Consider the following 10,363-nt stretch of genomic DNA (forward strand, 5'->3'; position numbering starts at 1 on the left):
CAGGTATGGAGTAGCAGTTAATGTAGGTGGTACATGGTAGCAGGTAAGGTAGGTGGTACGTGTCAGCAGATATTTAGTAGCAATAACGGTAGAAGGTGCATGGTAGCAAGTAAGGTAGGTGGTACATGTCAGCAGGTATGGAGTAGTAGTTACGGTAGAAGGTAAATGGTAGCAAGTACGGAATAACAGTTACGGTAGAAGGTACATGGTAGCAGGTATGGATTTAGGTACAGAGTAACAGGTACGGAAGCAGGTACAGAGTAACAGGTACAGAAGCAGGTACGGTAGGTATGGAAGCAGGTACAGAGAAGCAGGTACGGTAGCAGGTACGGGAGCAGGTAAAATGTAGCAGGCACGGAAGCAGATACAGAGCAGCAGGTACAGAGAAGCAGGTACGGAAGCAGATACAGAGCAGCAGGTACAGAGAAGCAGGTACGGTAGCAGGTACGGGAGCAGGTAAAATGTAGCAGGCACGGAAGCAGGTACGGAAGCAGATACAGAGCAGCAAGTACAGAGAAGCAGGTACAGGGTAGCAGGTATAGGGTAGCAGATACGAAAGCAGGTACAGAGCAGCAGGTACGAAAGCAGGTACAGAGAAGCAGGTACGAGGTAGCAGGTAAAGGGTAGCAGGTACGAAAGCAGGTACAGAGCAGCAGGTAAAGAAGCAGGTACAAAGTTGCAGGTGCGGTACCAGATACTGAGTAGCAGTTGCGGTTGCTTGTACGTCTGCAGTTACAGATAAGCAGGTACAAGGTAGCAGGTACGGTAGCAGGTAGAGAGAAGCAAACATAGAAGGTACAGTATTAGGTACAGTTGCAAGTACAAAGTAACAGGTACAATAAAAGGCTCAGTGTAGCAGGTAAGGTAACTGAAAAATAGTTGTGGGTACGGCAGCAGATACATGTTAGCACGTATTGTAGCAGGTACAGATTAGCAGGTACGGTAGAAAGTACATAGTAGCAGGTTTCCTAGTGCGGCAGCAAAATGAGCGTGTCGATTTTGGATAAGAGTACCGTTATAGAGTAGTAGGCACAGAGTTTCAGTTACGGTAGCAGGTACAGAAGAAGGTACAGCATATTGAAGCAATATCGGTTGAATGTGCAGGTACGTATCAGGTACAAGTGTAGCAAGTACGGTAACAGGCACAGAGTAACTGGTACGCTAAAGACACGGGGTAACAGGTACGGTAGTCGATACAAAGTCGCAACTACGGTAGCGGGTACATAGTAGTTGGTACGATAGCAGGTACGGTTTAGCAGGTACGGTAACCGGAACAGCCAAATGAGCATGGCCATATCGGATGGATATCGGCATCTGGTCGGAATATCGGTAGGCCGGCCCAATGATGGTCCAATAACGGTCCGATATTAACGTAATTACCCCCTTTGTTAATTTGAACACTTAAGCTTAATAGTAAGTTATATTCTGTTTAACTACTCTTAATATGTATTGAATACTGTATGAGTGCTTATAAGCCGATCAAAAAAAAAATTGGTCAAATATCGGTAGGGTTTTTTTGGTTCGTATTTCTTGAAATTTCATTATCCCCACCGTGTATCCCATCCCGTCTAAAATGTATTAAATGCAGAATTGGACATCAGTTCGAAGAAATTGCAATTCCTTATAACTTTAAATTTGTGGTTAGGATTCATCCAAATCGCTTGTGTTCAAATCAGAGACAATGACAATATTGTATATTGTGTGAAGGGAAATAACTCAATTATTATTCAAATAATTTAAGGGAAATAACTCAATTATAAATCGAGGTATGTAAGGGAAATAATTCAATTATTATTTAAGGAATCGAAGGATAGTAACTGCAATTCATATCCCTTTCACACCAAGTTTTATCTAAATCCCGTTCATCTTAGAAATTTAAGAGCAATATTTATAACTTCATGCTTACGTATCACTCACATTCCTGTGCCGAGCTTTTCCCACACCTCAATATGTCTCGGTTGAACGTCACGGATGACGTGGGAAGGTGGAGAAGGTGGGGAAGGTGGGGAAGTCCTGGAACGTAAAACATAAAAATGAATAAATAAAGTTTACGAATGTTTTTTTGATGGTTTGCAGAGTATTCCTTTTGAACCGTTTACAATTTGCTGACACTGATAAGCTATGCCGACTAGCTAATGTTTTGAGAAATACAATAATGATTTTGTTTTTAAATAAAATGTGTGTGTTTGTTTTATTTAACTAAATATTTGATACAAACGCGTGTTTATAAAAGGGTCATTACACACCTTACCTATCAATCCCCTGCCGGGTATGTTCTTGTGACTATTGTGATGCTCACGTGACCCTTGGTCCGGCAACGTCATTGGTGTGACGTCATCAAACAGGAGCCTGCTGCCACAAGCACCGAGTGTTTTCCGAGTTTGTGTCGGCTTCCGGTAAAATGCGGATTTTCTGAAAACGTTAACAACAGCATGCGGCATTACTAGTCGTTTAACATATTCTTTTTATTTAAAGCTGCACTCTCACAGATATACCCTTTTTACAACTTTTTTTTTATTTTTTGCCTTTGAAAGAGCAATTATTTGCATAAATATCTACAAACCAATGATATAAGATTGCTGACAAAAAATCAGAGCGTAGATGTTTACATTTCCGTTCGCAAATTAATGTTTAATGGCTTAAACCGTTACTAACGGTTTAAGAAAAATGCATAAAGCATCATTTTTTAAACTTAAATAAAACAATTTGCGATTTACTTTAGTCAGCAGTTTTATAAAACTGGTTTCGATGGATTTTCGCAAAAATTGGCTCGCTCCAACAAAAAAAAAAGTTGTCAATTTTAAACGTTCAATCTGTGAGAGTGCAGCTTTGAGGCTGATATTCAATGTCTATTGTTTGTGTTAGAACGACCACAGCATATGTCCAACGTATACGACTTTATTTAAGGATTAGAATTCGACATGTTGCATTTTATTGGGGTATGGTATGCAATGGGGCTGTTCAAAATGGGTGACTCCACCAACATTTTGAACTGCGCCATTGCATACCATACCCCAATAAAATGCAACATGTCGAATTTTAATACTTATATTTACATTCATTTAAACCTACATTTCTGCTAAAATAAATTGATTATTCAAGAGCATTTTCTCTTTTCTTTCTCTCGTTGTTCTCAACGGTGGGTAAATTAGAACAGCTATCGTAACCTAATTTTATACGACAATGAATGCACAGATAAAATAGTTCCTTATTTATATGTTTATTTTCTATCTTTTCAAGGTCAAGAATATTATGAATACGTATTATTGCATACAATGTGTGTTTTCGGACCGTTATCGTGGTGTATTAAAACGCAAAAACCCGGGCGTTATCGGTAGAAAACGTGCATTATTCAGTAAATTCACGTGCCGCTAATGCCCGGTTTATTGTTTTACATATGCGCTTTCAGGGCCCTCATCATAACAATGAAGGTTGAGCGACCTGGTTTCTGACCGAAAGTTGGTCAACGATGCAAACTGTTGCACAAAAACATATTTTAGAATATATAATGTAGCTGCATACCAATACCAAAACAGGAAATAAACCACAAAAGTCATATAACTTACATATTTTCTGCTGAGTTGTCTTTTTCTGGCAAGCTGATGTGTTTACCAAATATATTTTTCACAGTTGTTTTGGCTATTAAAAGCACTAAACTATGTCTAAAACGACTAACTCCTCCGAACTTTTAGTTATTTCTGTCGATTTTATTCAGAGCATACGACTTATATGGACATGATTCCACTATGTCGTATGCAATGAACAAAGACATTTCAAATATTTTTTCTCTGATGCTGAAGATGCTGTACATTTTATCAAGAACATGTTTACAAAATTTTCAGGCTTAAATTAGTTATCAAAACAAATAATGGTTAAAGTAAGACTGAATAGGTAATTAATTGATTACCCAATAGGTATTGTGTGTAAATAACCCCAGTAATCCAGTCACTTTTCGAAAAAACAACACTTTAAAAACGAATGTACACTGCAAAAAATGGCGTCGAAACAAAATGCAGCTGCGGAGTTTTGTTGCGGCCCGAATCGAGCTTATTGTAAAACTTTTTCATTGACATCACTCATGACGTCATACAAGCACCCGTTATAGAGGTTATTTTGAACTAAGTATTTTTGCATTTTCGTGACATTTAACAGCATTTTTAAGCACATTTACGTTTTTTCAACTGTCCCATCCATCATGAAATTATCTACATTAAAATCAATCAAATTATCGTTGCTTATTTTGTTTTAACTGCCCTACTGCATATTACAGTTTTGCATGTTGCCAATAATTGTACTACGATTTTATTAAAAAAAAATAGTTCCGGAGTAAATATGCCTCGCCCCTTGGTATTATTGCGCCCAATGACAGGACAGAAGTATCGAACAAACGCACGCGATATCGATGGGAAATGCCGTTGCACTTTATACAGAAATAAAGTACAATTGATAAACAACAACCATCGTTAAGGAATGAAGTGTAAATGTAAATATACTATCATATAATAAATAATTTTGTTGTTCTGTAAAGTACATTAAAATATAAAAAAAACAAGAGGGCCGTGCATCTAATATGAACGCTCGTCTTTTTTCTTTATTTTTCAATCGAACAAAGAGCTTAACTCAACAATTATTGAAGCTAAAGAAGTGCATCTTGCATTACATGAGCGTTTATTCTCTTGCAACCTATGTACCAAGTTTCATCTGAATCACTTGAACGATTTCTGAGTAATGGACTATGTAAAACCATCTCATTTTCTGCAACTCCCATAGTTCATGTATTTATTTTAATCAAATATAAACGTTTGCATGTTTATCTCTTTCCATTTTGTGTTTCAGCAAATATGTTCGATACTTATTTGATATCAAATGTTAAAATCGGAAATAAATTTGGAAAGTATACTAGATATTTGTGAACGAAGTTTGCCTATAGATTTGCCCTGATTTAGGCCTAAAGTCTGTTGCAAAGTGTCGAAAAAAACATTAAAATCAAACTAGCATTTTCTACTACCCGGGTTCGGTTATAAAAAAATCTTGGGAGGGATGCTAGCGCCATTAGCATTTTCACTGTAAGATTGCAATAACCAGCAGAAAATTCTAGTTTGAGTTTAATGTTATAGCATCTATTATAAAAATGGAAATTTCGAAACTAGAACTCATTTTTCTTTTTTCTTAAAAGAAAGGATGTTTTGCTTAAGTAAATTATTCATCAGTCCCAAATATTTTATACACGATATCCGCATAATACAATGTAATTTAAACATAGTATTATTCAATGACATGATTTTTATTTCCTGATGTCAGTCATGAAATACGAGCGTTGTAAGATAAATTTATTTTGAAGTGGTATGTATTTAGCAAAAGAAATGAATTGGTACCTTAATGTTACCACTATAAATGGCATCTAAAATAAAGAAGATATATATTGTATTTTTAAAGTTTTAATTTGGGTCAGTTTTCATGAAAGAAAACAAAATATTTTGTAAAAAAAACATCCAAAACATAAGATGTATCTCGCACATATAGTAAAATATAAGGACTTATCTTGTGTTGCATGTTTTTCTCGGCAGTTTCCGTGGTGAAGGTCGGTTAACATCGGGCATTTCCGTCGAGTTCCGACTTCTCGCGTTCTCATCCAGAATTCTTGTCAAATCTATATCAAACAACGGTTCCAAAATTCAATTAGCATTAAATAACATGGAACAGCAAATGCTAGAAAGCAAAGGAAATAAAAAAGTACATTGTTAAACGCGGTCTGGTTTACTGACCCCTACTTCTTTGTTTACTGTTTGTCATATAATAGGAAGGGAACCAGAAATGCTTAAACAATGTACATGTACACATATACTGTTTAAGGGTAAGAACAAGGCTGAAACTAAAATCTCGAAATGCCTTAAGTCTAAGATGCTAAAGGTTCTGTATTTAAACTTGATTCAACAAAATAAAAAAAAAATAGGTCTGTATGATCATCTTAAAGCTGCACTCTCACAGATTGACAGTTTTGACATCTGTTTTAGTTTTTGTCTCGGAATCGGCTTATTTCGGTAGCAATGCCTTCAATTTAGTCAAACATGATGATTCACAATAGACCTGGCCCCAATATCACAAAAATGCTCAAGTAATATCTCAATCTCTAACTCAACTCAATTTGCTACATAAGCATAGTATGATTAAAAAAAATACATGTTTTTTTATACTTTTTGAAAACATATTTTTTCAAAGAACGTGTTGATATACATACTAACGTAATTGTTAGAAAACAATGAATTGTACTCAATACATTTTTGGCTGTAAACAATGTTCTCTTTGAATCTTGACTCAAGGACTTAATCAACATTCTATGAAAGAATGGGCATTGAAAAGGTGTAAAAACATGTGATTTTTAAAAAACTGTTGATGATATGTGGTAAAATGAGATGAGTCTGAGATTGACATTTGACTTAAGTATTTTCGTGATATTGGAACCAGATCTCAAGTGTTTGGAAAACTGCCGAAAAACTCATATCATATCAATATTCTGCGTTCTGATCTTTTGTCAGCAGTCTTATATCACTAGTTTTCAGACATTCACGCAAAATTGGCTCATAACAAGACAAGAAAGGTTGACAAAACGGTCAGTCTGTGAGAATTCATCTTCAAAGGCCACGTTCATGTTTTTGTAAAATGCACTTTTGTTTGTCGAAATAAAGTGCTGCAAATCATTAGGAGTGTTCAAACTAAGATACTGACGACTGCAACATTTCAAGAAATGTTGATTTACGATAATATGTTGTCTTTAAGGTTCATGGTTTTGAATACCGTTAGTAACGTGATTCAACAACATACTTAAATATTCAGTAATCCTTATGTAGGTGCACGAATCCTTGTGGGCGTGAGGTTTTGTTGTCAGTTTTCCGTCACTGTACCGGCGTGGGTTCGAACCCCACTAAAACAAATATATTACTTTTATTTAAAGTGTCTATTTTTCAGTAATTGCGGTTTCAAACAGTAGAAAAAGTGGTACTATGTGTCTATAAATGCATTACAGAGACAACAAATTGTGCCAAAATTGTGCATGAGCTAGTCCCTTTAATATTAGTTTCCTTTATTTGTTTCAAACTTCTATAAAAGGGGATTTTTTATTCATATAAAACAACAAAGGGTTTTCTGAGCTTGATCCTGTTATAAGGGATTAAAAATATTCCGAGAATCAGGCTTAGTTCGCTCCTTGACATTTACTGGCAGTTATGCGTTAAAGCCCTCTTCAAGATTTCTTTCCCTTACAGGTTAACATTATAGAGATAACAAAACTTAATATTTCCAGATAGTAACATACGCACCTGTTATTCTGCCGGCACGGGGGGGGGGGGGTGGCGGTAGATGGGGTTGACACGATTTCCCTCCGTTGTTCACATGACTGCACTATGTTGTTCGGGGAAATGGCACACCTCAATATCCTATGTCGTTCTTTTGGAGGATTTGCCTAAAAGAATCACATAACGGGAATAACTATTTCATTAGCGCTGACAATGATCACTAATAATTGCTTCCATTTCAGTCTGAGTTCAAGAAGATAACATAACTGCATATCACCACCACCACCACCCACCACCACCACCACCACCACCACCACCATCATCATCATCATCATCATCATCATCATCATCATCATCATCACCATCATCATCATCATCATCATCATCATCACCACCACCACCACCACCACCACCACCACCACCACCACCATCATCATCATCATCATCATCATCATCATCATCATCATCATCATCATCATCATCATCATCATCATCATATCAACTCTTGCATTACTTACATCACTTACATAAATCTGTGACGCTTAGTCCAAACGGTGTTAGGGAGAGGTTGTTGGTGGCTAAGTAGGAATGCATGTGATCTTAAAGCTGTGATGTAACCAACCAACGGAAGTTTAACAGAGAAGCCTGTCGCGTAATGCCGGGGGTAGGGGGGACAGGAACCTGAAAAATAACAAGTAAGTCCGTAATTGCTCTATCGTGTGTACTTTCATACGGCATTCTATTAAAGAGTGTATTAAAGTATACGATAAGTATATATATATACGATCCAGAAAAAAGAGCGCGGTGAGAAACGACAGCATTAACAGCAGCAACAGAATCATCATCATCATCATCAGTAATCCTTATGTAGGTGTACGATTACTTAAACGTCTTGTACCGGAAGGCTTGAAAGTGGACTTCCCCGATGCAATGCCGACTTACGCCGTCAATAAAGGAATATTTTCTAGGTCTTATATCAGGAGTGTTAAAGCTGCACTCTCACAGATCATCAATTTTGACACTTTTTTTTAAAACAAGAAGTTGTCTCAGAATACAAATCTTAACTCTTTTGTAAAACTGCAGAATAGTTCATTTTCCTTAAGCCTTTTGCGTAAGTAACGCTTTAAGCAAATGCGTAAAATATCACTTTTCGAAATTAGATATGATAAATTGCTATCTGATCTGATCTGAGATTTGTTCAGCCTTCTTATATCACTGGTTTGCCAAAATTTCTCAAAAAATAACTCATTCAAAGACAAAAAAAAAAAAATGTCAAACGATCAATCTGTGAGAGTGCAGCTTTAATGTCTAATTAATACAAAACAATGTATGCTTTTAATATACAAATATAATTATAATCATTATTATAACGTGTCTAAATGTTGCCATAATATTTTAACATAAATACTTAAAGGTATCAATACCCAATATGACAAAACCACCTTTGTATTCTAAATGTAACAATTACTCCGAAAAGCCACCGTAGGACACGAACGTTAATAAGATAGCACCTCCACAGAAAACATTGTTTATATGATCTTATGTATGAAATATGTCACGTTTTTGAAAAAGTAAAAGACGACCCTTTGATTAAATGAAATAGTCCGGAAAACTAGTAAACGTATGGTGGCATATAACTGCCGTAAGATTACCTGTTAATGTTCACGTTTTGTTTCCTGTTAACCACCTAAAGTGACACTCTTATTCAGAATCAATACATAAACATGCAGAATTAATGAAGATATTGCATATTGTAAAAACGCGCGTACTAATAAACATACTTTTCCTGCATTTTAAAGAGGCCCTGTACAGTCTGGCGAGTGTGACGCAAAGATGTTTTGCATCGACGTTTTTCTTGTTATTTTACAGCCTGAGGTATATTTTTCCTACTTGGTCTTTATATCTTAATCAGAGCATGGCCTTTGAAATTGTGAATGAATGCTGCGGCGAATATTTGCATACCAGAAGTAACTTAATTGATGCCCTTAAATATATTACTCAATTGCGCTTGATGACTTAAGACTTAAGACTGAATTAGTTTTATTGAATATTAATATATATTGGAATTACATTGTAAGCATTTCAAATAAACACAGAAATATCTGAACTATGACGGATTTACCACATTACGAAATGAAAGGTATTCTGGATATGAGTTAATACCTAATTATGCAAATTAACTACCGAATAAAAATATGCAAACATATTCAGTTGACTGTATGATTTTATGTGAAATATATAGAAGAAGAAGAAACTTTAATCAAAAGCAATATACAACACACTACATATTTGAAATAGGCCAATATGACCATTGATCAGTACGGTATAATAACCCTATTTGCGCATATGGTCGTCTTAAAAAATATGAATCATATATTTAAGTGACATCCTTCGAGAATGTATTGATTGTTTCCCTTGGTTTTATTAAGCCATCAGGTAGTCTTTAGATTCAACCTTTCATCAAAGGGCTTACTTATATTTTCTCCTGTAAAATTATTACCTTAATTATCAAAAAGATAATAGACAACTCTTTAAATTACTTGGCCTACGTACAAATAATTATGACAAACACGTGTGCACCTTTTTCACTTATACCCATGACGGAATACATTCGAAAAGATATGTGATTCTAATAGGAGGTAGTTGGTAGTTTGATATTTGAATATTCATTTTCCTGCTAATTGCCAGTTGGGGTTTCAAATAATCAACTACATGTATTGTTAAAATGTCAAAATATCCAACACGCTTTTATAAGTCCTGGTGGCCTACTGGTGATAGCGTCGGGTTTCTATTTTTTTCTTTTCTTTACCGGTGTGGGTTCGCACCCTACATAAATCAGAACATTTACTTTATACTATTGTTGTTTATTCTGAAATTCGTGTCATAGAATAGAATACGGATGAACTAAGTGTTTTCAATATTATTGGGAAGACTTATTCTTGGTGCAAAAACATGAGCGAGTCCTTCCCAACGTTTCCTTCCCAATTCTGGTACGTTTCATTTAGTCATTAAATAAAATTTTACTATAACATTCCCGGCAATAATACTTCAAGCAGTAAAGGCAGCGCATT

Source organism: Mya arenaria, chromosome 11, assembly GCF_026914265.1.
Source record: "Mya arenaria isolate MELC-2E11 chromosome 11, ASM2691426v1".
NCBI classification, from domain to species: Eukaryota; Metazoa; Mollusca; class Bivalvia; order Myida; family Myidae; genus Mya; species Mya arenaria.